This window comes from Callithrix jacchus, chromosome 3, assembly GCF_049354715.1.
Source record: "Callithrix jacchus isolate 240 chromosome 3, calJac240_pri, whole genome shotgun sequence".
NCBI classification, from domain to species: Eukaryota; Metazoa; Chordata; class Mammalia; order Primates; family Cebidae; genus Callithrix; species Callithrix jacchus.
In genome coordinates, this window is record NC_133504.1 from 179714766 (window position 1) to 179742212 (window position 27447).

A 27447-nucleotide genomic window follows, 5' to 3' on the forward strand; every position below is an offset into this window, starting at 1 on the left:
TTTATATATAAACACATACACACACACACACACACACACACACACACACACACACACACACTGTCTTGATTCTGTTTCTCTGGAGAACTTTAAATAGTTCCACCAACATATGCTTATTTCCAAATAGGAAGATAGGTTATTTATCAAAGCATACATTTACTAGGTCATGGTTCCCAGGCTAACTGCCATGTATCTTCTGATGAGTAGAAAGAAAATGATCATTTTTTAGGTTAATAATTTATATTGCCTCTTTATCCTCCTGTCTCATTTGAATGAGAGTGATGTCAAGTCTTGAGCAGTGCATCAAGATGGAAACTATGTGTGGAATAAACTAGACCTCTGTCGTTAGGCCCAGTCAAGTGGAGCTAACTGTTTGTCTACCAGATCCCATCTTGTTCACTTCCTCTTGTGTTTCTCCATGAAAGCTTCTCACTTCAAACTTTATGCTCAGCTCTCACAAGGTTCATCTCGTATCCTAGGTACCATCCTAGTGGTCTTTCTACCTCTCTTAGTTTGTCAGCCAAGAGAATGTCTCTCCTTTTTGGGTTTGATCTCTGTTCCTGGCACCTGATTGGTCTAGCGATTTGGCTTAAGGAGCTCTCCAGGAGCTGATACATCAAGGCCTCACCCCCAACCCCAATTCCCTTCATAACTCAACTAGTTTCTAAGGTTTTGACTGATTAGTTGCAGTTATATCTGATGCCTTTTCCCTTTCTCAGGTTCAACAATTCTACACTGAGAGACAAGTGTTAAAAGGTTACTGATTTTTCACTTCATTATCTGTATAATCAGAAGCAGCAATGAGTCAATGAAAAGGTCATTGAGATTGAAATCAAAAGAATTAAATTTGAACCTCTACTTTATTACATTAAGTCCCTTAGATTCAGTCACCTCATCAATGTAAATGATAATAAAGCCTCACTCACTAATGTTTGAAGGTTTCATTAAGATAATGTGCATGAAAGTATGTGTTAATTATTATAAGCTGCAAAAATGTCAAATGCGTTTTTATTATTGTCTGCCTCATCCTGGGCCGAGAACATTTTCTAAATATCATTTGTACTAACAGAGAGAATCAATTCAAAGCAACACACATTTCTGAGTCACCTACTTCTATGCCAGACGTTGTGTCTGCTGCTGGGTACAATGGGCACACAAGGAGCTCACAGCTTGCTTGGCACCAGAGATGGTAAATAACCCTGTTTAAGATTTGAAAATACCTAGTACCTAATTGGCAATTTTTTCAAAGGAAGAAAGAAGAAAAAAGAAAGAAAGAAAAGAAAGAGAAAGAAAGAAAAAAAGGAAGGAAGGAAGGAAGAGAGAGAGAGAGGGAAAGAAAGAGAGAGAGAAAGAAGGACTTGGAAATACAGAAATATGCCTGAAGATTAATGAAGACTCATTTGTCATTTAGAAAAGCAAGCCAGGCATGAGTGTCTCCAAATAAAAGTCTTTTAAATACCTGTATATAATCTTTAAAAACAGGTATGGAGTGACATCCAGCATCTCTTCATTAACTAGATTCGATTTGTAGTAAGGCCTCTAGGGGTCGGTTGACATTATCGTCTGCGTTTTCTCCGAGGAGCCATTAGTTCTTGCTTTAAGTAGTAACTCATTTCCAGATGTGGACTGCTAGATCTCAGAGAATTCAGTACTCAATATCAGCTTTTACAAAGAAAAATAATATCTTATAAAAATTGCAAAAATATTAATTTAATTGAACTTCATTTATATTTTCAGAAAAATGAAAGCCTTGGAACAGAACTTAAGCATAATACGCTTGTATCCTCTGGTATGTTTATTCATAGCTTGCAGCTGTCTTTATTCTTTGTTAGACTAAATTCTTATTTTCTCCTCTTACTACTTAGGAAAAACATATTCGTAGGGACTTTGAAGTCTACAAAGAATACCACCTGTTGAATGTTTGCTCAGGTTCTTGATTAACCCTTACATGTTCACTTTCTTTTATCTTTCGGAAAAAAAAAAACTTTTAGACTTCAGAAAATAATGAACTCTTTTTAATGTCCCATAAACTCCAGTACTCCTGCTTATCTTTTCTTTGTGACAGGTATAATTTTTGCATAAGAAAGTAGTTTTTTGCATTCCCTACTCTATCATCAGATATGGGCCACATAGATCATTTGGCAGTTGATCCTGGGCCATCTTTTGATAGCTGTATCTTGGATATCTTTTTTTAAAGATGTGTAATAATCAAACTTAATATAACTCTTTTTGAGGTCAATCAGGATTTATACATGGTAAAAAGTCAGTGAATAGCTGGTGAATGAATTGAAATAATTCAGGTTTCCAGCTTCTCTCTTCACCTTAAGCATCTGAAAGAAAAAAAAAAAGGTTTCAGGATTTGCTTCTGCACAAGAGTAGATTCCCAGTGATAGCCACAGATTTTCTCTCAACCTGATGGCCTGGAAGCTACTTAGTAATTACATCTATATTGGGACAATGAATGTTTGAACTGCAAATGATAGGCTTGATATCTTTGTCAGTTTTTGAAGTAATTTTTAAATGTCACTTGTGCCAGGAAGAGGGAAAGAATATAAAGACAATGGAGCAGAAATCCAAAGTCAATGTGAGAAAGAAAGCACTTGCTGAAATGGAATGAGGGATGGGGCAGAGGCGTGCCATTTATGCTAGCTACCTTGATGGAATAATCAGACATTACTTGATTTTATATTTTTATTTTCTGGAAGATTTTCTCTTTCTCCCTGTCTTCCTCCATTTCTTTGTGTATACCTGTTTTGGAAGAATTTTCACTCCCCTGAAATCTTTGGTTTCCAAAAGAAGAGACTTATACTAGACCAAGAGTGTTGACCTCTCTTAACTCTCACTGCTTCCCACGTATATTCATCAGGGTTTTCCAGAGAAAAAGAACGTTCTTTCGGCTTCTCCAGAGAAACATAGCTTTCTCTTAAAAATATAGCATCATGGGTAGCAACGAACTGGATCTGGTAGCATGGGCAGTAAAGGAAATTACCAAGATAGTTATAGATAAAGAAAGGAAGATTTGGGGGGTGGGGGGGAATTATGAAAATATATAGCAAGGGCCAGGTGTGATGGCTCACACCTGTAATCCCAGCACTTTGGGAGGCCAAGGTGGTCGGATCACCTGAGGTCAGGACTTCGAGGCCAGTCTGGTCAACATGTTGAAACATCAACTCTACTAAAACAACAACAACAACAACCACAAGAACAACAGCAACAAATTGGCCAGCCATGGTGGGCACCTGTAAGCCCAGTTACTTGAGAGGCTGAGGTAGGAGAATCGCTTGAACCCAGAAGATGGAGGTTGCAGTGAGCCAAGATCATGCCATTGCACTCCAGCCTGGGTGACAGACCAAGACTCCATCTCAAACATACAAATTTTAAAAATATAGAAAATATGTTGCAAGGATGCAAGGGTCAGGCCAGCAAGAGAGGAAAGAGAGGAACTGATTGGAAGGAGACAAAGGCTTGCTGGGGGTTTTGTAGGATGGTGCTTGTGCTGGAAAGGGCTTCATGCAGTACTGATAACATCAAGGTTGCAGTGAGCTAACTTGCATTTTTCTATAAGCCAAGGGTCTGGTGATAAGTCGGGTGAAGGATGATTATGAGTTATTTGTGCAGGAGGGCTCTGTGTCCTGGCCCATGGAAAAGGCAGATTTATATCTTATCTCCTTTTTCTTTTTGCTTTCCTCTACTCCCACCAACCTGACTCATTTTTGTTATTAGCACTCCGCATTTATCTATAAAAGAGTATTTTATTAAATATAACCATAAGAGAAGATTTATTATAGGAATTGAATTGCAAGATTATGAAGGCTAAGAATTCCCATGATCTGCTATCTGAAAGTTGCAGAAACAGGAAAGCCAGTGGTATAATTCAGTCTGAGTCTGAAGGCCCAAGAACCAAAAGCACTGAGGTGCAAAGGCAGGAAAAGATAGATATCCGAGCTCAGAGGGAGTGAATTTACCATAGTTAGGCCCTCAGGAAATTGAATGATGCCCACCCACATTGCGGAGGGTGATCTTTTTTACTCAGTCTACTGATTCAAATACTAATATTTTCCAGAAGCACTTGCACAGATGTACCCCAAAATAATGTTTCATCAGCTTTCTGGCCATCCCTTATCCCGGTCAAGTTGACACATAAAATTAGTCATTATACCACAGCAGAAGAGGTGTAGTTTATCAAGAGGTGAACATGTGAGAAGTAATTAAAAAGGATCAGCTCAGCCCTTTCCAGGGGAGCCTGTGGCATTTTGGGGTAAAATATAAGCAAGTCTATTCAGTTATAAACCTAAAGTCATATTCTGTCCCAGACTTTCTCTGCATCTTGCCCTCAATGGTTCTTGGGGGTATTATTTATAGCTACCTGAAATCTGAAATTTCCTTCCATGTCCTTTTGATTTGAGGTGGATTTCACAATTGCATATAAAAGAAATAAGATAAAATACAAATAAGTAGAAAAGAGAAGAAAATGATAAAAAGTTAGAAAAAAAGGATAAAGTCAGTTGATCCTTTCTTCATTCATTTGACATACGCTTTTTGAGACTCTGCTGTGTCCGGTTCTACTGTATGTAGGACTGTGTCACAAACAACAGAAAGGGTTCCTTCTTCATGAACTTTATAGACCACATGCACTTCACACCATGAGATTCTCTGCTTTTTTGTAGAGGTCAGAAGCAAAGTGTGTACTGATCTTAACAGTCCAAGAAAAAAAAATCATGATCAATAAACATGATATGTGAAAATTTTTGCCCACTCAAAAGACAGTTGAACAACTACAAGAGCTTTATATCGACTCTTCCAGTAGAACTCTGAGATTTGAATCAGTTTAACTGCACTCACAGAGAAGTACAACTGTTTATTTTCAGTACTACTGAGTTTCACGCAACTTTTTCTACTTACCTGTCTGCCTGATTCACTTTCCTCATTTCAAAAAATTTAAGGCTTGGCACGGTGGTTCAAGCCTGTAATCCCAACACTTTGGGAAGCCAAGGCGGGCGGATCATGAGGTCAAGAGATTGAGGCCATCCTGGCCAACATGGTGAAACCCTGCCTCTACTAAAAATACAAAAATTAGCTAGGCGTGGTGGCGTGAGCCTGTAGTCCCAGCTACTCAGGAGGCTGAGGCAGGAGAATTGCTTGAACCTGGAAGGCGGAGGTTGCAGTCAGCCGAGATTGTGCCACTGCACTCCAGCCTAGTGCCTGGTGATAGAGTGAGACTCTGTCTCAAAAAAAAAAAAAATTTAAATCTGTGACAGTTTTGACACAATGAGCAGCAAAACCCTTAAGCAAATACTGCATTTTGGCTTGTTCTTAATGTCTGTTAGAAGGCATCCCTTGCTTCTCTTTTCTTCCATTTCCTGCCATGTCTTATGTTGATTTTCAAAAGTGATTTTTATTAATTTATTTTTAAATTATGCATCCTGGACTCTCAGAAAGGTCCCAACTGATGCAAGATGGTTATTTAACCTGTCAGAGCCATTGGGGGCATAGCATTTCATCTCTTCCTCTAATTTCTGACTTGTCATTAAAAATTACTGATTCTGAGTAATCACTTCTGACTCCCAACACTTTCCAGCATTTGACATTGTAAATATTTCTTGTTTGTGTAATTTAAACCTCATGAAAGGCTAGAAATGAAATGTGATCATTGGCTTTTCACAGCTTACAAAAAAAAAGAAGAAATATATTTAGATTAAATAAAAATGCCATATTTACCTTGTTGGAGCCATAGCAGCTAAAACAACATTTCAGATAAAGTAGTGAAACCGTCTCTGAAACCCAGGTTGGTTTTCTACTCTAGGATGTCACACTTTCATGACAAGGGCCATAGTTCACAGTGATGGTCTACAATTCTGATAATGGCTTCTAAGGGATTTTTTGTTTTGAACTTCCTAGGGTTATTAGGAAACAAAGCCAATTTTCTTTTGTCTAGTCTATGATTAAGGAAACTACAACTAAAGTATAAAACACAAGTATTGCTCGTATTAAAAACAAAGAACATCAACAATAAGAAAAAACAGAATCACAGCTTAGAGGGAGTGGTGAAGCCAAAAACACAACTGTTTTTTTGTAGGATAGTCGATAGCTGGTAATGATGGAAGTCAGCATTAGAAGTTCTTCACCAGTGATGGTCAAACGCATTGGCGGTTCAACAAATGTATGAACAGATTTTACCACAAATCTGCATCGTTTTTTCTCAGTGCTAGCTGTCTTGATCTAAAATCTTCATGGAATTTTGACCTTTAACATCAAAAGTATTCAGCTTGTTATTTAAACTATTGGATTTTGTAGCAGTAATGCAAAAATAGGCTAAATAAACCTAATGAATTTTGTTCTTAGAGGCCTAAATTAGTTACTGACCAATTTTGAACAATTCAATAAGAATACAGTTATTGAAAAGTGGTGTATTCTGTGAAGCACCATCTCCATGTCAAGCTTGTATCATTGAAAGTGATTCAAAGTCTCCATTTCAGTCATTTCCAAAGGGAAAACCCTCCCACGAAGCCTAATAGACCCAATATTTTAGAATCTGTTCACATAGTTACTAATTGTGGGATGTCTCTGGGATGTTTTTATCCATTTCCCAAATTCTTATGCTTTGCCAGCTTCTTGGCAACTGTCATTTGCTTCTGGTTGAATTAGGTCTCCTGGAAACTCAGTCTCAAAGATAGAGCAGATGCTAAATGACTGAGACATACCCATAGAGTCAGAACCTAAAGGCAGACACAAAAACATAAGGTGTGATTCATGTCCATCAAACCTATGAATTGTTTCTGAAATTAGGTTTTCATTTCCACTGAATGGCTCTACAATTCTTTGACAGCTGCGATTCCATTGACTTCAGGGTAGTTTAGCAATGCGGATTGGCTATAGTCTCAAGTCACCATCTGTTCAATCCACATGTCCAGCTTTCTCCTGAGTGGCTTTGCTTTCTGAAACCAATCAGCAGAATTGAAATATATGCTGTCTTTTTACATCAAGTTTGGTGAATCTATATCTCTGCTATAGCAGTCTAAAATTATAATTGAGGTTTTAAAGATGTGGGTTGTTTAGTCATCTGATTTACCAAACTCCTTAATCTGAAAAAGCAGATCAAAGAACCTCTTTCAACATTTTTCCTGAATAAATCGTCCACCTATAAACAAAACTATATTTCAAGTTTTCTTAAGTAAATGGTACCAAGTATGCAGAAAATTTACAGCCTTTATCACCTCCTCCATTAACATGTGCAATAAACTAGTTTTTACAAAATTTGGAGCCCTACCTTTCTTAATGCTTGGGGTAATTGAAACCAAGTTCACCAATGTACTCTTGTGACTCCCATTCATTACTTAACTCTTCTTTTTTCTTTCACCATAGATCTGCCTATAATAATTGAATTCTGGTTGCAGGGCAGACCAAAATGCTTTAATTTCTTATGGGAAGGTAGGCTCATGCATTCTATATCAATAGGTAGTGTTTATGTTTTGTAGCATCCTCAATGTAAATTCATCTGGCCTCATGTTGATTGTCCCTCTGAGGTGATCAGACAAGTGAGTAGGGAACAGCGGTTGTCATAGTTAGTTCTGGGTTGCCATAACTGACTACCAGAGACTGCATAACTTATTTTTAAAAAGAGTTTTGTTTTGTTTTTAAATATTGAGTTCTCATCACAAGTACAATAAAAACTAATTGTAGTTGTGAAGTCTAGAAAGTCCAGTATCTGTGGCATCTGGTGTCTGGTGAGGACCTTCTTGCTGCATGCTCACATGGCAAGTAAAAGGGCAGAGGCTAACATGTCCTTATATGGCAGAAGAGAAGAAGAGAGTGAACCCATCCTATGAACACTTTCTACAATGGCAATATCCATTCACGAGGAAGGAGGTCTCATGACCTAAACATTTCCTATTAGAACTCAGCTCCCAGTGCCATTGCATTGGGGATAAGTTTCCAACACATACATTTTGGGGAAAATTTAGACCATAGCAGGTGGCTTTTGGAACTGGGGTTCCTGGGAATGCCCTTGACCCATTGGTATCTGATTTTAAATCTGAGGTCTGCTACTTCATGAGCTGCAGAGGGACCTCAGGGGAGCTAAATCAAAGCCATTCACAAATGGTTTCCTCCAGGGATCCCTCCTTGTTTCTGCAGCTCCTCCTCTTCATCAACACCTGCTAGCCTGGCTTGTCAACCTCCTGGATTTAGATAACTGTTCCTATATATCGCCTGTGTTACATTTGGTAACTCACTCACCAGTGATTCTTCACCCTACTTTTCCCATTTGTTTTGGTCACTTTATGTATATTGTGCTTTGGTGAAATGCTTAAAATCTCCTTGTAACTGAAATTAGTCAGTACCTCATTTGAAGCCTTGCTGTTCTTGCAGGCTGGTGGTTACCCAAAGGGCCACTGTTTTACCCAGGAGGGGCCATGAGAGTCCTGATAGTGTCATGGGGAAGGGATTGAGCTGGGGTGGGAGAAAGATACAGATGGTTCCTAGCCATGTTCGCTTCCCACTAAGAAAAAGCAGGTTGGTTTGTTTGTTTGCTTGCCTATTTATCAGTTTTTATTGTACTTGTGGTAAGAAGTCAGTATCTAAACAAACACTGTGAAGTTAAATTCAGACTGTTTTCTATCTGCTGTTAAACCAAAGCACATTTCTTTGTGCTCCCTAAAATAATGCACTATATCAGGACAAGAAGGTTAAAAAACAAGCCTTTAGAGTCAGACAGGCCTAAGTCCAACCTGTCCCATCCCTTTCACTACCCCTCTGAAGCCATGAATGCTTAACCTAGGTCCTCAGTCCCTCTGTGTCAGTTCCTGTCTGCAAAATGGGGGAAAATGTGGCACTTACCTCAAAAAGTGCTATGAACATTATATGTAAAATCACATACAATGTGTCAAACCTAGTACATGGAACACTTATGATAATAACATACCACATTCTGTTTACCAGGTTTTATTCTATAACACTTTACATAGATTTGTTCATTTAATCCTCACAGTGGCTATCTTTTTCTTTACTTTATAGATGAAGATGAGGTTAAGCAAGATTAATATAAGTTACCCAAGATCACAAAGCCAGCAAGGAAAGGGGCTGGAGTTTGACACCAGATCTCTTTTGTGCGGTAGCCTCTGTTCTAAAGATAGTGCTTTAGAAGAGAAAGTAAGGCATCCTGTAGAGCTTTCTATTAAGTGGTGAAGTGAAGGCAGACCTCTAGTGAGAAATTGAATCTGGAAGCCAATTTTCAGATAAGTGTGCTGTACGGTGTACCAGGAGGAGAGTGTGAAAATTATTGGTGAGATATTTGAATTCTCAAAAGCAGTCCTTCATTGTTATCAGTGTCCGTGATGCTTTGTGAAATTTTCTGCATTGATGTAACAGGTATTGGGCATCTACTCAGTACTGGGTGGTATAAAGTGCCATTGATACAAATAGAAATAATTGTTACCCCAATCCTCACCTTCCTTAGCCCCATTCCCTAAACCACATCTTTTATTATGGCCTTTTAGGGGACTCCATGAGCATTAGTTAAAAAAGTTTTCTGGAATGGCAGAATAAGAAAATTTCATTAGGACTTAGGCCTGGGATTAAAATCATGCCAGTAAAACCTGATGTTTGAACATCCTAATACTTGTTTTTCTCAGATGTAAAATGTGAAAATCTAGTATGTAGTGAAACATCAGATCTCACTCCACTGTCAGAAGTCAAATCGTGTCTGCCCAAAAAACATACGTTGAAATCCTAAATACCCAGTACCTGTACGGGTGACCTCCTTTGGACATAGAGTTTTTGCAGATTTAATCAAATTAATATGAGGTCATTGAATAGTACCTTAATTTGATATGACTAGCATCCTTCTAAGAAGAGAAAAATTTGGACACAGACACAGAAACACAGGAATACTACCATGTGGATATATATAAAGACATACAGACACAATGAGGGGAGATCATGTGAAGATAGAGTCAGAGACTAGAGTGATACATCTACAAGCGAAGGAATACCAAAGGTCATCTACAGCCTCTGGAGACTAGGAGAGAGGCCTGGAACAGATTCTCCTTCTGAGTCTCCGGAAGAAATCGGCCCTGCCAACACCTTGATCTTGGACTTCTGGTCTCCAGAACTGAGAAACAATAAATTTATGCTGTTGTAAGTCACCAGCTTTGTGGTACAGGAGCAACAGGAAACTAATACACCTGTCAAGTAATGAAGTCAGAAAATAATTTCCTAGGAAGTTTAAAATGATAGATGCAGGAGAGAGAACCCACTCTTAGGTGGCTTGCTGCGTCAAATAATGGAAGCCAAGTCATAATGAGTTGAAATCCAGGTTCTATTGGGGATTAAAAGATTACATATTAACACCTTTCTCCCTTAGTCCAATTCCTCCTAGATGAATGTAATCCTCACACCCACTAACCCACTGTTTTCAGCTTCTTCAATATGTACAGTTGTCTTCACCCACCTGCCTTTTTTTTAATCTGTTAATCTTTCTACACTACTTTTTTAGTCCACCTGTACCTCAACTCAAACTTCATCTACCCTCTACTATCCCTTGTCACTTTAATTTAACTTGAGCACAGATATGCTGCTTCCGTACCCAATAATTGATTTTGTTCTATATGTCTTTAAACCTGGCCATGTTTAGGGTCCCATCAACTCTCACATTTAACTCACTCCTTCTTGAAAAGCCTGTTTGAACATTTTTGTAGATACAAAGAACCTAGTAGCTTAACTGTGTTTTAAATAGTCTCTACATGTTTCATTCTTTGTTGAGGAAAGAAGCTAAGGGAAGAGGGGACAAAGGTGTCTTTTCCAAATTAGGTGACAATTGAATCTCAACAGGCCCAAGATTCCTTAATGAGAATACTAACAGTCAGATTCACACAAGCTGGCTTTGAATTCACAGATCTCTGGTCTGGCACTGACTAGCTCAGGATTGTTACAGAAATTCCATAATTTCCATATGCAAAAATTGTCAGGCTATAAAATGAGGTAACAGTGCTGCCTATCTTAAAGAATTTTTGGGCCAGGCAAAGTGACTCATGCCTGTAATTCCAGCACTTTGGGAAACTGAGTAGGGTAGATCACCTGATATTAGGAATTCAAGATCAGCCTGTCCAACATGGTAAAACCCTGTCTCTACTAAAAATATAAAAATTAGCTGGGTCTGGGGGCAGACACCTGTAATCGCAGCTACTCAGGAAACTGAGTCAGGAGAACTGCTTGAACCCCAGAGGTGGAGGTTGCAGTGAGCTGAAATTGTGCCATTGCACTCCATCCTGGGCGACAAGAGCAAAACTGTCTCAAAATAAAAAAAAAAAGTTGGGAAGGTAAGTGGATTAATAATGCATGTGGACTTTATGCCTGGTTCTTAGTAAGGTCCCAGTAGACATTAGCTCTTCCTATTTGTCCCATAGGTTTTTGGCAACTATTTCATTTTTACAGTAATGCTTTCACACAGTTGCATTCACTATTTGTTAAATTAAGATCTTTGCATATTTATTCTTATGCAGTCTCTTAATAAAAAAGCATAAAATTGAAATATAAATCTAATAAAAATGGAATAATTTTTAAAAAAATCAATGCTAATAAATTTTGGTGGATTTTTTTTTAGAAACTGCTTCCTGCAGTTGATTTTGCACCAGCATTTTATGAAGCATATTTTATTTTTTCTAAGTATTAAACTCCATCAAATAGGTATACTAGTACAGGCTGATAGCTATACCTGAAAATAACAGTAAATTTTAAAAAGCTTTTATAAAAAAGCCTTTCAAAGTTACTGTCAAAGCTTTTCCTGTTTGTATGAGATTGTGCACTTTAGGAATGGAAAAAAAAGAAAGAAATATACCGGAGGAAAGTTATACTCACTGGCATGAAAGACAGGAGAAAAGCGTGCCAGGAAAGCAGTCTAATATGCCAAGGCAATTCTAGCTCTGGTCATCATACAAACTTAACATTACATCTTGGGTATAAATGTCTTGAGTGAGTAGTTGACTGCCACTGGGATGGAGAAAATGGAGCTGATAAGCTTTCAAATAGACAATCTTTAGTCTCAATTTGAACAAACTTGGCCCAGCGGGCTTTTATATGTTTCCTTTGATGAGGTTTTTTTCTTTTCTTCTTTTATTTGTCTTCTTTTGGAGGCAGATACTACATTGTATATTGTGTGATTTAGCAATTAAATTATTTAAGCTAATTAATGATTGAGTGGAAAGATGAGTTGGTCAATATATTTATAAAAGTCTGGTTTCTCCAAGCATTTTAAAAAACAGATAACAGATGTCTAGCATGTAATAGGCACTTTATAAAATATTTTGATCGACTAATTCAATTGTATAGATCCGTTGTTCTCACAGATACCTGGTAAATTCTGCATCAAGTAGGCATTAAAATAGGTTGCTTGTGTGCTGTCATTTAGCATGTATATGTCTTATGCAAAGACAAAGTTACATAAGCCAGTGCCTGATCGTCAAGATCTACTCCCAAGAAAAGGTGAGGATACAGGAGGTGGAAGTATTAAAGGAAAGAGAGAATCCCCTATTTCCACCACTTACTTCAAAAAAGTATATACAACAATAGAGTAAGTCAAGCATAAGACTTTAAAATTAGGAGACATGAATTTAGTGTCCATCTCTGTCACTTACTTGCCATAAGATATTGGACAATTTTCTTAGCTACCTTGAGTCTCATTTTTCTCACTTGTAAAATGGGAAGTATGTTTTCTCAGTGTTTTCCCAGTGGTGAGGATTCAATCAAAGATTTCCCATGAACGTGTGCATTAAACTTTAATGTGCTTCGCAGATATGAGACAACAACCACATCATCCACACTGGATGCAATAGAGAAGGTCAACTCTTGTAAAAGCATAAAGGGTGAGAGAGCTTCCACAGAAAACTAAGATTTAGAGATTTGTGGACTTCAGGATCATATGACTCTGTTGAATGAATCTTTTAATCCTTAATTTTTAAGCAGTTTATATAACATGAAATTAAACAGCAAAGCTTGACAGCAAAAGGAACAACAAAGATAAATTTCAACATACCCAACCTTTTCCAAAATCATTCCTGTAACTCCCGATCGTAGTTTTGCTGAGTAATCTTCCCAGCAATACCCAAGCAGCCACTATCTGGGCTGCGTCTGGACTCTCCGATGCTATGTAAGACAGAAATGCATTATAAAGCATGAGCTTGCCTCCCCTCAGTGCAGCTTTATTGCATATTTATGCCTGTAGTTCTTGGGTGCTTCTGAGGCAGCAGATAAGCTTGTTTAACATTTGGACTGGCTCTATTGCCACTCACCTATGCAGAATTTAATCTGGCAACCTCCTTCTGAGCCCCTTAAACCTTTTTTTTTTTTTTTTTGCCAGAAGGAGTCTGGGGAGTGTGCATAAATCTGAAGACTCCACATAAGGCACTGGCAGGAAGAAAGCTATGAGGCCTTTCCAGACCTTGTAGGATCAAAAACACAAGGGTGATATGGCAGGTGCACAGTGTCACAAAAGACAGGCACCAAATCACACATGCTAATCAGAATGCCTGAAGGGTGGCAGAATTCAGGCAGCGATTTCTCTTCCACCGATCTTCACTTGACTTTTCTTGGGAACCAACAGGGAGATGTTGGATTTGACTATTAATGAGTCAGTACACACTTTATTGGTTCTCAAGCACATTTGTCATGGCAATTTACATGAGTTAGCACCATGTTTCTAAAGCTTGCTACAGAATCCAGCAAGCATTTGTTTTAATGAGCTAACACACCCAGAATGACTTATACTTTTTATGGTATTTATTACATATTGTCATAAACACTATTAACTTAAATTATAAGACTGAAAGAAAAAACAAAGTGTTCGTCATTAGAGCAAGAAAGAATCTTTAGAGACACTCACTTCAGCACTTTGTGTTCTGTTGCACAGAGAAGAAAATCTGGTGACATTCTTTGTCTCATTTTAGCTAAAAGGAAATCTGGAGACCTGCAACTTGGCTGGGGTCTCTGAAGTCTGCGATGGAGAGGGTAGGCCCATGGACTACAGTGGGTTAAACACAGGGAGCATCCAGTGGTAGAACCCATCAGAAACACTGAAGCCAGCTTTAGATAAACTTGTACCCAAGTTATCTATCCTTAATGACTAGGAAGAATAATCCATGTCGTGGGAAAATTTAAGGTTAAATATACAGATTAACAGAGTCTGGAGAGCCTCCTGGAATAGGCAAAACGCAGCACCAGGCACATTTCATGTCAGACTGTTCTCTTGGCTGTGTGGCAAGAAGCTCTGTCAACTTGGACTTAAGTTTTTCATAGTAATTACTGATATCCTGGCTCTTAATGCTCATGTCCACTTGCAACGGGCATATCCAGGTTGTAAAGGCCATACTTTGATGTGATGTGTCTCTCTAGGATTTTCTGGAATGCTGATATTCATTGTCTCCCACATTTCATTAATCTCTCATACTCAAAGGTATTTCCTGGTGATGCAAAGACCTTTGAGTATGAGAGATTAATGAAACGTGGGAGAGTTAATGTGAAATGGTGATTTAAGAGTGTGTACTGTGGTTCACCAACAAGCTATTTGTCCTTGGGACAATTACTTAACCTCTGGGTTGTAGGCAAACAGCTCAGCTTCCGTGCTGTATGTAAATGGGCACAATAGTCATCTCTTTAGGGTTAGTGTGAGGATTGAGTTAAAATATGCCAGGTCCTTAAAACAGTGTCTGGTATTAATGAATGCTATTTACGGATTTCTAATATTTATTAATTTTAATTATGTATTATCCCTCCCTTATCATCTAAGGCTAGCAATGTGAGGGAAAGCAAGCATGTAACAGTTTTGATTAAAAAAAAATTAACGGCATTTGGTTTTCAGCTTAATGAGTTTTCTAAAAACTGTTTTTCACTTTGAAATAAGAAAATGAGACACATTGGTGTAAATAAGTAAAATCCCTTTGAATGGAAACTAATGCAATATGTTAAACTGGTGACTCAAATTACATATTATTATTACTTTTTTCCAAATTTTATTAAAACTGTAAACCTTTGTACTGAAAAAGTTCAATGAACCCCAAATGGAATAAACGTAAAATTCAAAAATCATACAAAACCAATCACTATATTATTTAGCAATACATATATATGTATATTTGTACATATATATGTTTTACTCATATATATGTAAGTAAAAACAATAAATAGGAAAGGCAAGATTAACACAAATTCGGAATTGCAGTTACCTCTGGGGAGAAGAATGGGGGACTCAAAGGCTTTATGTGTATTGATAAAGTCTTTTCCTCAAGTAACCTAAGGGTTTTCCTCAAGTAACCTAAGGGGTAAATAAGTCATAGTATTATTCTTTAAATTGAATATGCACAAAATAGTTTTTGCAAGTATGTTAGAATCACAATAAATAGAAAATGAATTCATAAAATTCATCCATTCTTTTTACGTATTACTTACAATAACACAAGCCAGAAAGCTGGGAGTCCTTCTTGACCATTCCCTCACTAAGCAATTCTCATTAACATAACTTTCTACTTCTCTCTACCTCTACCATCACATCCTGCCCCAGGCCATCCTGCCTCTCACCAAAAACACAGAAGTGCTTTTCTCTCTGGTAAACCCCTGCTCTAATCCAATCTCCAGATAGCAGCTTTAAACCTTATCTCTCTGTGACTCGTCTATCTCTATACCCTTTGCTATCAGAAGCAACAGAATGACAAGTAAATTGCCCAAAGCTGCACAGCCAGGAAACAGCAGAAGCAGGACTTTGGGTGATATTGGAAAAGGTTTAGTCGCTGCCGCACACAGGGTAATCTCCGAATAAAGGATAGATTTATTTTTCCTTGAAACACTATCGCACCTACTTTGTCTGCGTAGTTTTTCTTAACTCTGACCTGAAACCACAATTTTCAAGAAATGCCTTCCTAAGTCCGTGGCCCATTGCAGCAAGTCTCCACTGTCTGTCCTCCCAGCACTTTGTTCATTTCTAGTAACATCCCTCCTCCACTCAATTGCAACCTCCGCAAGGGTAGGAGCCTGCTTTGTCCACAATTAGTGTACACCCTTGCTCACTCTGGTATTCTCCATGTCCATCTCTCAGTGAAAATGACAGATCACCAACCAGATCTCTCATCTAACATTCCAAACAATAAGCAATCTGGTCTGCTGACCCTACCCACAGGGCTGTGGGACAGAGATCAGCCCTGGCCCATGAAATCCAAGATAGCCTACTCCATGGAAGGGACCCAGTGCCCAGGTGGAAATGAAAGTCACTTTGGATACCCAAGACCTCAATCCCTGGAGCCAGTGAACAGGTCACAAATTAACCCCTTCTGCCCCTGTTCTATCATATCCACTCCTGTCACTTGGAGATTGGGTGGAGGGCATCTGGATGTTCACCTCAAGTATGCTAGGGCCACTAGTGACACAGACCAAGGTGGCCAAGTAAGGTAAGTTCAGGGTAAGGGTAGGAAGGCAGGGGCAGGCACAGTCAAAGCTGTGGGGCTTCTTGGAGGCCCAAATAAGCTTGATCCCGCTGAAGTCTGGCTCTTTTCCTTGGCAGCACTGAACATATTCAAAATTATTGTCCATGATCTTTCCACTCCACAATAGAGGCAGGGCACTTTCATGCTCCTCTGAATCCTTAGTGTCCAGCATAGAGCGTGACCAAGGGCATATGTCCAAGAAATGGGCAGTGCACTAGCCCCCATGAGTCCTTCAGGTCTGACTCAGGTGAGAAGCCTTTATTCCTTGACACATTTTTAGTTGTTTGGTGCTCTTCACAATAGCCTTGGTGTTCTTTGTATTGTGGGCTCAAAAGATATTTACTGAATGAATGAATGAATGGACACCTGCAGGCTCACTCTTTCCTGGATAGTTGCCAGGTCCAATGCCCTCTGCCTGAATTCTCTTTTCTCCTCATTTACCTGCTCAGTTTATTTCAGGATTTGAGAGATTACTAGATGCTACACTCTTTTACTGGGCTCAAGGGTCACTTCCTCCAGAAGGCCTTTCTGGTTGCTACTTTCAGGGGCTCCTCTTCTCCATGGCCACTGCACCTAGGTGGACCTCTCTGCCCTCGGATCAAGATGGTAACTTGAGAATAGAAACCAGATCTGATTCATATCTCTGTAGCCATCACATGGCCATGATTGCCACCAGGATGGGTTCAGGAAACACCTACAGAAGGCATCATTTCTTAGGAGAGAGACAACCTCTGAAGCAGACTGATCCTGATTGCACTCCAGCCCTGCACTTGATAGGATAGCCAAGTTCCTTTCTCTGTATTAACTTTCCAGGGTCAAACAGCCTGTTGACCCTGGAAATGAGGTCTAAACTATCTGGCAGGGTTTCTGGGATAGTCATTATCCCTTCAATCTCAGAAGAGTAGGACAGGATAGACCCCTTAATATCTGGTAATTGGTAGTCCAGATAGCTGGGAAAGGTGGGAGAAGGAGGAGAAGTTAGGGTGAAATTCAACCTTTTCTGCCCTAAAGTTCTCTTTTCCCTCCACCCTCAAAGTCACCTAGAAAACAGAGCCCCAAAATGAAATACTGATGTTTTATTTGGGGAAGTAAAAACTCAAGACATTAGGAGTGAGAAGAAAGGGAGGAAATAATGGGAAGTAATACAAGATGATGTATTACCAGGCTGGGCACTGCTTCATGGCAAGCCTTGAGGAGGCACAGCAGTTGTGTCCACCTGCTACTTGGGAGGTCTCCCCACAGGCTGTGCTATTTTGGAGAAATGGTGCTTTGCAGCAATTCATGGATGGGAGAGAAGAAGGCGGAATTTATCTGCTTGGCAGTCGGCTATCTCTCATTTTCCATTAGTCAAATTTTACTCCATCAGTATTAACTCACCCACACTTCTGGGTTTGCTGATGACAACTTGGGATGCCAGATCCCATGCCCTGCAGTAGGGAATTTTACCCATGTCTTTGAAGTGGCAGAAAGAGACAGAGACTCCATGCATATGGCCAGTGAGTTCCAGGGAGAATCTGATATAGTGTATATGTCCTGTCCAGTACACTCCAATATTGGTTTTTTCATTTTCTGGAAGATAACACAAGGCACAGTGATCAAAGATGTTTCCCAAGGTCACATGGTTATTAAATGGTAAATTTGGGATTTGAGCACTGTCTGGCTCTGGAAACTGTGGAAGACCAAGATAAAGAATTTGGATTTTATGTAGCAAGCAAAGGAGTCACTAAAGTATTTTAAACTTGAGAGGGACGTGAGGTAAAGAGCTATTTAATGAAGCTCCCAGTCTCCACTGTGCCCTACCTTCCCACCTGACTAAATTCCAGTAGAAGCAGGTGGCCTCAGAAGAGTTAGAGCATCAAAGACAGGTCTTGAGAAATCTCTGGTTCCAGAGCTTCATTTGTGCTTTAATATTGCTCCATAATCTTCCCGTGTTCATCTAAGCCTCCACCTATCAAAGAGACAAGCTGCTCAGAGACAGACAGGATCTGAGTAAAGAAGCCAAAATGAGAAGAAATTGACCTAAAGATGAGGAGGAGGAGGACTAGCTATTTCTGCATCATCTGCCTATGGGTCTGAAGATCTTGACATCTGCTGATGATTCCTTTGCTGCTGCCTGAGGTGGTCAGATCTCATAAACTGTCAGCCACACTAATCACATCTATGCAATCTATCTCTGTTTTATATCTGCATATTTCATCTAAGCTCATCAGAAATGAAGACAGACCACATACAGCCTTCCCACCTGCATGCGTAGGGCCTCTTACTTGGGCAGCCTATTGTGCCACCTAACACTGGCTTAGTTCCTCAACCTCATGATCCATTTCAACCTGGTATTGGCTGTACATGGGGACTATGTGGGGTTCAGATCCACTTCAGACCAGACGGGAGACTGGTCACTGCAGTGTCATGGTGAGTGTCCAGAAACCACCATGTCCAATATTGCCATTAGGATCAAATACTCCTAGTAAAGCACTGAAAAACCAAAACAAAATACAATTGTTTATTGATTTGTGCATTCATTGTGTTTCTGGAAATCAAGCATATAATAAAAATAAGCAAAAAAAAAAATACTTTGGCATTTTATAAAAACCAGACATATGTTCTAAGCCCATGCATGCAATTATAATCAGGATTTTTACTTAGATGATTGTCAGGTTGGCCTGACAAAATCATGTGGCGCACAGAATAATTCTCCGTTTTGTGGGAGGGACTATACAATGCATTATAGGATGTATAGGCCACCTAAGCCCTGCCCTCTAAACACCAGTAGGTCCCTCTGTCATTCATCATCATAATCAAAAACCATCTCCCCAAATTTTCAAAATGCCTCATTGGGTGAATTATTGCCCTAAAGGGTATCCAGGACTGGGGAGCAGTTTATTGGTGGAGTGAAAGCCACAGAGTGGGTGAGATTGCCCAGGAAGTTCAGAAAGAGTAATAAAAGACCAGGGACAAGGTAGGTCAAGTAAAATACAAACATTTAATAAATAGAAAATCGTAAGAAACAGCCTGAAAAGACTGGAGCAGACAGAAGCAACAGACATAAAAAGACTGGAAATGGACAGAAGGAGGACCAGTTTCAAGGCCAAAGAGGAAGAGGAATGGAAACGGGGAAATAAAATTTTCTGTAGAAGAGACGAGTCGATAGTGTCAAATGAAGTAGGTAAATGAGGAACTGACGTATGTCTACTGAATTTGACAATTAAAACTTAATTTCTGAATTGTCCCAAGGCTGTCAGAGCTGCCCATGTCGCCTGAGATGGTCTTGCAGGAAATTTGAAATGGGACATCAAAACTGGAGACACTACATTGTTAACTCTTCCTGGAAAAGGGAGGGAGATGGGAATTATGACTGACATGACTCATTGGTTCAAGACAACTGAATTTTAATTTACATTCCATCGTATTTCCTTCAAGAAGTACCTTATCATTCCATGCTTGTAAAATGCACAGGCAATGCCTGACTTCAATCAAACGCTAAAGAAGCATTTGCACTTGTTTTTATTTGCTTTTAATCCAAAAATCATTTCTGATTTAAACAAAGGAGACTTTCTTGAATAAATTCTACAGTGGGAAAGTGAACATGCATAGACCTCTCTCTTCACCTTCTTGAAGTCCCTGGACATAGCTTTAAGTGTGGTCTGTGTACAGCTACAAACCATAGCTCATGTAAACAATAACGTGCTTCTTTCTCTTTCCCCAACATTTGTGACTCTGACATTTCTTCTGTTTCTTTCCAGGAGACAGAGGTCAATATTGCTGTGTCTGAAACCCCATTGCAGAGCTTCACTAAGGCTCTTCACAGTAATTACACCTCTTTTCAGAAATGTCAACAATTCCTGGGCTGTAAGAATCTCTTTGCAAAAATGTGTCTTTAGTCTTGAAGTTGAATTGGCAAAGAATAGCATCTTCAGCATTTTATGTTAAGGGTGGAAAACTTGAGCATGTTTATATGCCAAAGAGGGCAAGATAAAGAGTGTGAGGCTGATGGAACAAGTGTTAAAGTGATTTAATGATGAAATAAGAACATTGAGGCTGGAATAAATGGAACCAAACTCTTAGATAGAAGGAGACCCTCTTCCAGTATACAAGAGGAAAAAAGAAAAGTATAATCACACCTTTAGGGAGTGGGGCTTGGAGGGTGAGATGATGCTTTTTAGAAGCTCACACAAAAGGCCCGTATCACCTGGGATGCATTCGACTGCAAATAACAGATATCCTAAGTAAACTTGGGTACAATGATAAAGATACTTATTATCGCATTTAAGAAGAAATATATCCAGATTTGTTGAATAATTATGTGAAACAGTGAATAGAATTATCTGAAAATGACCATAAAAACTCACTCTCAGTTGCTAGGAAAGCAGGCTCGCTGCTGTGAGGGAATGCAGAGTGGTAGTTACGTTCTCTAAGTGGGCGGAACAATGACCAACCTAAGCAATATGTGGAGAGTGACCATTGGCTCCCTTCCTTACATCCTTTAGCATATCTCATCCCCAGACAACTTTTGTAAACTGTTGGTTTTCAATATATGATCCATGGTCGCTAAACCAGCAGCATCCTCATCACCTGGAAACATGTTAGAAATGCAACTTCTCAGGGCCTACCACAGACCACTGAATTAGAAGCCCTGGGGGTGGGGTTCAGTAATTGTATTGTAACAAGCACTACAGGTTCATGCTAATGGTTATAAACCTCTACTGTCAACATCTGATACCCCAAATCCAGAAGCAGGGACTAGATCATTGAGGGTTTCAAAAGCAATGAAAAGAACTTTATGGAGTCAAATAGGAGAACAGTTCTGTGTGATACCTATATTATGCTGCTAGTAGCCACCCTCCTGGAGCCATTTCAAATTAATTCTCAAATTCAATTAGAAAAACCAAAGGTTGCTGTTTTTTAGCAAACATTGCACAAATTTGTTCAATCACAAGGGTATTCACAAGAGTGTTGCAGAAACAATGCTCTAAAGGTCATGCTGATTCAGTTTTACCTGACCATTTCCTCAATAATATAAATCTGAGAAGTGTAGTAAGAAAACAGGAAACAGACCTAGACTGGCATCCCAGATCTACTTTTGACCATGCGTATCTTAACTTCTCTGACATAACTTTACTCATAAAGCTCATACACATAGATCTCTTAAAGTTACTGTAAGAGAAAGAGTCTAACGTATACTATACATAGCATCTAGTTGAGGTGTCAGAAAAGCTTAGTAAATGATGTGAAAAAAAGCTCATTGTTGTGTGGTTTTTGCTGTGACTCTTGTAGTTATTGGTGCCTGGCTGTGCTATTGAAAATGTAAAGAGGAGGAATGATAATAGCGGAAGCGAATGTCTTAGAGCTTTCGTAGAAGTGCAGACTGGGAAAGGAGGGAAGCAGAAAAGGCTTCCAATGCTGGAGATGCTTAAAATAAATCCTGAAGAATGAGTAAGAGAGAGAGGAGGCTCGAGGAAAGGTGATTCAAAGCTGAGGACATAACATAGATATTGTCATGGAGGCACAAACAACTCTTCCTTTTAGGAAATACCTAGGGAGTGTCATTTGGATGAAGAGTGGGACCCATGACAAAGAGAGGAATGAGATGAAGTTGCAGGCTAACCCAGGGTCCTGACATGAAGACCCTACTTGGTCTACCTAAGGAATTGGATACATAATTGAAGAAAATATGAGGACTGTTAGATTTACAGCAGGAAAATGAAGTCTGCTTTTAAGACCCTATGGAAGCTTAAGAGAGGAGAAAAATGTAAACAAATAAAGAAGAACTTGAAGTTACAGGACTTGTTTGGAGCTTGTTATCATGAATCAGGAGAGCAAGATGAGGGCCTGGGAAAAACCATGAGGGGAGAGTGAGTGATTCCTCTAAAGAGTTTAACGAAAAAACAATGTTTTCTGATAGATAATAGTATCCTCATTATTAAGGCTTCCCACATTAAAAACAAAAGGATAAATGAAATGGACTCTGAACATGACTTATGTGACTATCAATGTGCCAGGAACAACGAGGCTTGGTTCTTGGGTTTAAGACATTACAGCATCACAGGGAGAATAAGCCACATGTGCCATGCAGGGTTAGGGAACGTCAAATGCAGTGTGTGCTAAATGCTAGAAGGTGTGGTCCAGATGCAACTAAAGCAAAGTCTTGAAAAAACTATTCTGGCCCCAAACCCAGAGTCCCAGGATATAGTTTCAACTTTGTCATTGCCTTGGAGAGTGGGGACCGTGGGAAAGTCACTGTCCCCTTTTGATCTTATTTTTCTCCCTTACACAAATGATGAGATTGATTTGAACTGAAAATATAAGAAAATGACCCAGGCAATGCTTGCCCAACCAGAGCTTACGCCTGCAACCTGGCATACTGAAAATTACAGAATAGACAATATGCATCATGTCCAGGTAATAAATAATTCAGATATTATCCTTCTGTTAAAATAAGCATAGACAGGCCGGGTGCAGTGGCTCACGCCTGTAATCCCAGCGCTTTGGGAGGCCGAGGTGGGTGGATCAGGAGGTCAAGAGATCGAGACAATCCTGGTCAACATGGTGAAACCCCGTCTCTACTAAAAATACAAAAAATTAGCTGGCACGGTGGCACGTGCCTGTAATCCCAGCTACTCAGGAGGCTGAGGCAGGAGAATTGCTTGAACCCAGGAGGCAGAGGTTGCAGTGAGCCAAGATCGCGCCATTGCACTCCAGCCTGGGTAACAAGAGCGAAACTCCGTCTAAAAAAATAAATAAATAAATAAGCATAGGCATAATAATTTGGCATACAATGTAACCATTCGTACATTTTAAAGATAAAACACAAAGCTTCAAAGACATATCTGGCTTACAAGGCATAATAGACAGACTTGAAGATGGCTCTGAATGATCTACACCTCCTGGTATTTACATCCTTAAGCATAGCTCATCCCCTGAGTGTATGCTAACCCTAGTCACAGAAAAATAATTAACAGTCAACATACAACCTGCAGAACGAGAGAAAATATTTGCAATCTATACATACAACAAACATCTTCATATGATTTAGACCTGTGCCTCCGCCCAAATCTCATGTCACAATGTAATCCCCAGTGTTGGAGGTGGGGCCCAGTGAAAAGTGATTAGGTCACAGGGATGATTTCTCATGAATAATTTAATATCATTTGTACTGTCCTCATGATTGTGAGTTATCATGAGATCAGGTCATCTTAGTGAGTAACACCTACCCCTAACCCTTCCTCTTGATTCATCTATGTGAAGTGACCCTCTCATTTCACCTTCCACCATGATTGGGAGTTTCCTGAGGCCTCCCCAGAAGCCAAGAAGATGCCAGCATCTTGCTTCCCTCACAGGCTGCTGAACTGTGAGCCAATTAAACCTCTTTGCTTTATAAATTATCCAGTCTCAGATATTTCCTTATAGCAATGCGGGAATGGGTTAATATAGGTCTAATATGTAGATTTTAAGAAACTCAAACAACTCAGCATCAACAACAACAACAACAACAAAAAAAAAACCCAAGTAATCTCATTAAGAAAAAACTGGCCAAAGATATGAATAGACACTTTTCAAAATAACACAAATGGCCAAGAAGCATACAAAAAGATGTTCAACATCACTAATTATCAGAGAAATGCAAATTAAAATGACAATGAGATACTATCTTACACCAATCCAAATGGCTACTATGTAAAAGACAAAAAATAACAGATCTGGTGAACATTTGGAGAAAAGGGAGCTCTTATACACAGTTGGTGGGATGTAAATTAGTACAACATCTATGGAAAACAGCATGACTGTCTCTGGAACAACTAAAAATAGAGCTACCGTGCAATCTAGCACTTCTACTACTAAGTATCCACCCAAAGGGAAAAAAATCATATCAAAAAGATACCTGCACTGGTATGTTTACCAGAACACAATTCACAATAACAAAGATATAGAATCAACCTAAGTATTCATCAATGGAAGATTGGATAAAATGAGTTATGTATACACAGTGAAGTACTATTCATTCATAAAAAAAGAATGTCTTTTGCAGCAACATGGGTGGAACTGAAGGCCAAAATCTTAAGTGAAACAACTCAGACAGAGAAGAAAAATTACCAAGTATTCTCACTTGTAAGTGGGAGCTAAAGAATGTGTAAACATGGAAACAAAGAGTAGAATGTTGGACAATAAACACTCAGAGGGGTACTGGGGTAAGAGGGGCATCATGATGGGAGGTCACTTGGTGAGTTCAATGTGCTTTGCTCCACTGTAGGCCTTCACTTCACCACAACAATATATATGTGTGTCAAATTGCACTTGTGCCCCATGAATCTATACAAAAAAAAAGAGAGAATAAAATAGAATACAGCAAAAGTAATAGAAATAAATTTGCAAGTTTGGGTTAGAAAAAACTAGAAACTCTCACTGTCTCTCTCTTTCCTCTCATTTAATCCCACTGATGAAGCCATTTTTCATGTTGTCAGCTGCCCTACTGAGATGACTACCTGGTCAGAAACAGCCAGCAAAGAATTAAAGCCCTCAGTCAGACTACCCACAGGGACTGAACCCTGCAAATGACTAGATGCATGAACTCGGAAGCGTATTCTTTCATATTCATCTTGAGATGATTGCAACCCTAGCTGACCCTTTGATTGTAAGAGACCCAGTGACCCCAGATAAGGTGTACCTGGATTTTAGTCCCATGGAAATAATAAAATTATACAGATTTGTTATTGTGGTAATCTGTTATACAATGCAGCATACACAAAGGATTACTTTGAGCTATGGCCAGAAACACCCACTGAAATAATCTCTCTTGTCTCTGCCTTAAACAGCAGTTGGTAGAAATGTCTATAAAACATGCTTTTTGTTTGCTTGTTTTTGAGACAAAGTCTCACTCTTGTTGCCCAGGCTGGAGAACAGTGGCACGACCTCAGTTCACTGCAACCTCTGCCTCCCGGGTTCAAGCGATTCTCCTGCCTCGGCCTCTCAAGTCACTGGGACTACAGGTGTGTGCCACCACGTTGGGCTAATTTTTTGTATATTTAGTAGAGATGTGTTTTCACAGGATGGTGTTGATCTCCTGGCCTCCTGATCTGCTTGCCTCGACCTTCAAAAGTGGTGGGATTACAGGCATGACCCACCACACCAGGCCTATGAAACATCTTTAAGAAGTGCAAACTTTAATGAGGTGAGGGTGAGTGAAGGGGAGTTCCATTGAAAGGGTGACTCCTCAGATTCCAGGTCTCTGAAATAAAACTTCTCTGGGTGAGAAGGAATTTATTTTTGCTGCTCTTAAGAATGCTTTTGAAATAAATGAGAGTAAGGAAGATTTTTAAAGACTGTCCTTAGAGATGATAAGTGAAATTATTATTGGCATTCGTAACTCAAAGACAATGAGGATGAAGACGTGTAACGTGAATGTAAACTGTGCAATTTTTATATATGTTTTATTTCACTTTTACATGGAGGTGTGGGTTGGCAGACAGGTGTATGTGGATGGAAGATATTTCTTACCATTAACAGAAATTGTTTACTAGTTTGTGCTTATCATAGGAAAAATGGAGATTGTAAAGCAGGTCAGCCTGAGTTAAAATTGCAGCTCACCTGCTCACTAGTAGGGCAAGTAAATTGCCTCTGTTTCTTCCTCTGTAGTATTATTTTACTCTAGAATGAGTAAAATAATAATAATAGTAGTAATACCTCTCTAACTGGTTTGTTGTAAGGTTTAAATGAGTTAATTGTTGACATGTTGTATAAATTATCTATTACTACATCTATGTAATAAACGACCCTAAAACTTAGTAGCTTAAAACAACGTATTGGTTATGAGTCTACGGGTCACCTGGATGGCTCTGCCGATCAGAACTATTCTTGGTAGATCTCAGCAGGACCGGCTCAAGAGTCCAAGGTCAGCTAGTGGATTGGCTGGGGGTGGTTTCCCTAGGGTGGTCTAATTTACATTGTCTGGCCGTTGGATGACTACTGGCTGGAGTGATGGAGATTGAATGGGCCACATGTCTCAGATCTTTTAGTAGCTTACCTTGAACTTGTCCATAAGGTAAAAGCAGTGCTCCAAAATAACGAGAGGAAACATGCAACACTCTTGAGACATAGGCTTGTAACTGGTACGACACCACTTCTGCCTTATTTTATTGGTCATAGAAAATCACAAAGCCAGCCTAGATTCTACCACTTGATAGAACTACAAGCTCATATGACAAAGGAAGGGAATAATTGTCCCTATTTTTGCCAACAATCCACCACAGCTGTTGGAACTGAAATGTTAGCTATTGTTATTATGATTAGATGAGGTCGTGGCATCATACTAAATAAAATCCCAGAATATGAATTGTAAGAGCCCTCAGAGAACAATTAGTTTATATGTGCAATGTTTTATTGTATAAATAGGGAATGCAAAGAAAGCCAGGTCATTCATCTTAGGTTTCCTGGTTAATGATGAGCTTGGACTAAAACCCAGATTTTCTGACACCTGGGCAATGTTCTTCTCAAAGACTCTGAGTCCTAATATATATGACTAGCTATGAACATACACGACTACACTGTTATTATATATTATATATACATGTGATTAGTCATATTTTTACTTAGTCTACAAAATATTTTCTAGATATTTGCTTCTTTACTTGTTAGTTTAAGGCATCTGAATGCAAATAATTGTTTTGGGTTTTTTTGTGTGTGTGCTGATTGTATTCAGTGACTCCTAAAGGATGCTATCAAGAATCTTTGGACAAGGATCACAGAATGTTGAATTGAAAACATTTCCCAAAGCCCCAAGACATATTTCAACACTCACCTCCAGATACCATTGTTGCATGGCTGCCCAAGATAAGACTGGCCCTATTTTATAATTCAGCTTTACTTCAGGGCAGAGGGAGTGAGACAGAGCATCAAAAACCCAGCCAACTAAAAGCCCTTGTTCTTTCACCCTAAGGACAAGCTGTGGAAAAACGATATGGGGAATGTGGATGGAGAGTCCCTGCTTCTAGAG

General features: G+C 39.3%; 2 long non-coding RNA genes across 4 annotated transcripts in view; one reads left to right on the plus strand and one right to left on the minus strand.

Annotated features, from left to right (window-relative positions):
• LOC103792109 (uncharacterized) lies at window positions 1–4896 on the minus strand. Its single transcript, XR_618742.6, has 2 exons — window positions 4367–4896; window positions 1–2330 (listed from the first exon to the last, which is right to left on the minus strand). It is a non-coding gene; the product is annotated as an uncharacterized LOC103792109 (long non-coding RNA).
• Window positions 4857–27447, plus strand: part of LOC118152346 (uncharacterized) — a 29989-nt gene continuing 7398 nt past the window's right edge. For all 3 annotated transcript variants that reach the window (XR_004741061.3, XR_004741062.3, XR_013533527.1), the window contains exon 1: window positions 4857–25626. This is a non-coding gene — a long non-coding RNA (uncharacterized LOC118152346). The remainder of the gene's footprint in view (window positions 25627–27447) is intronic.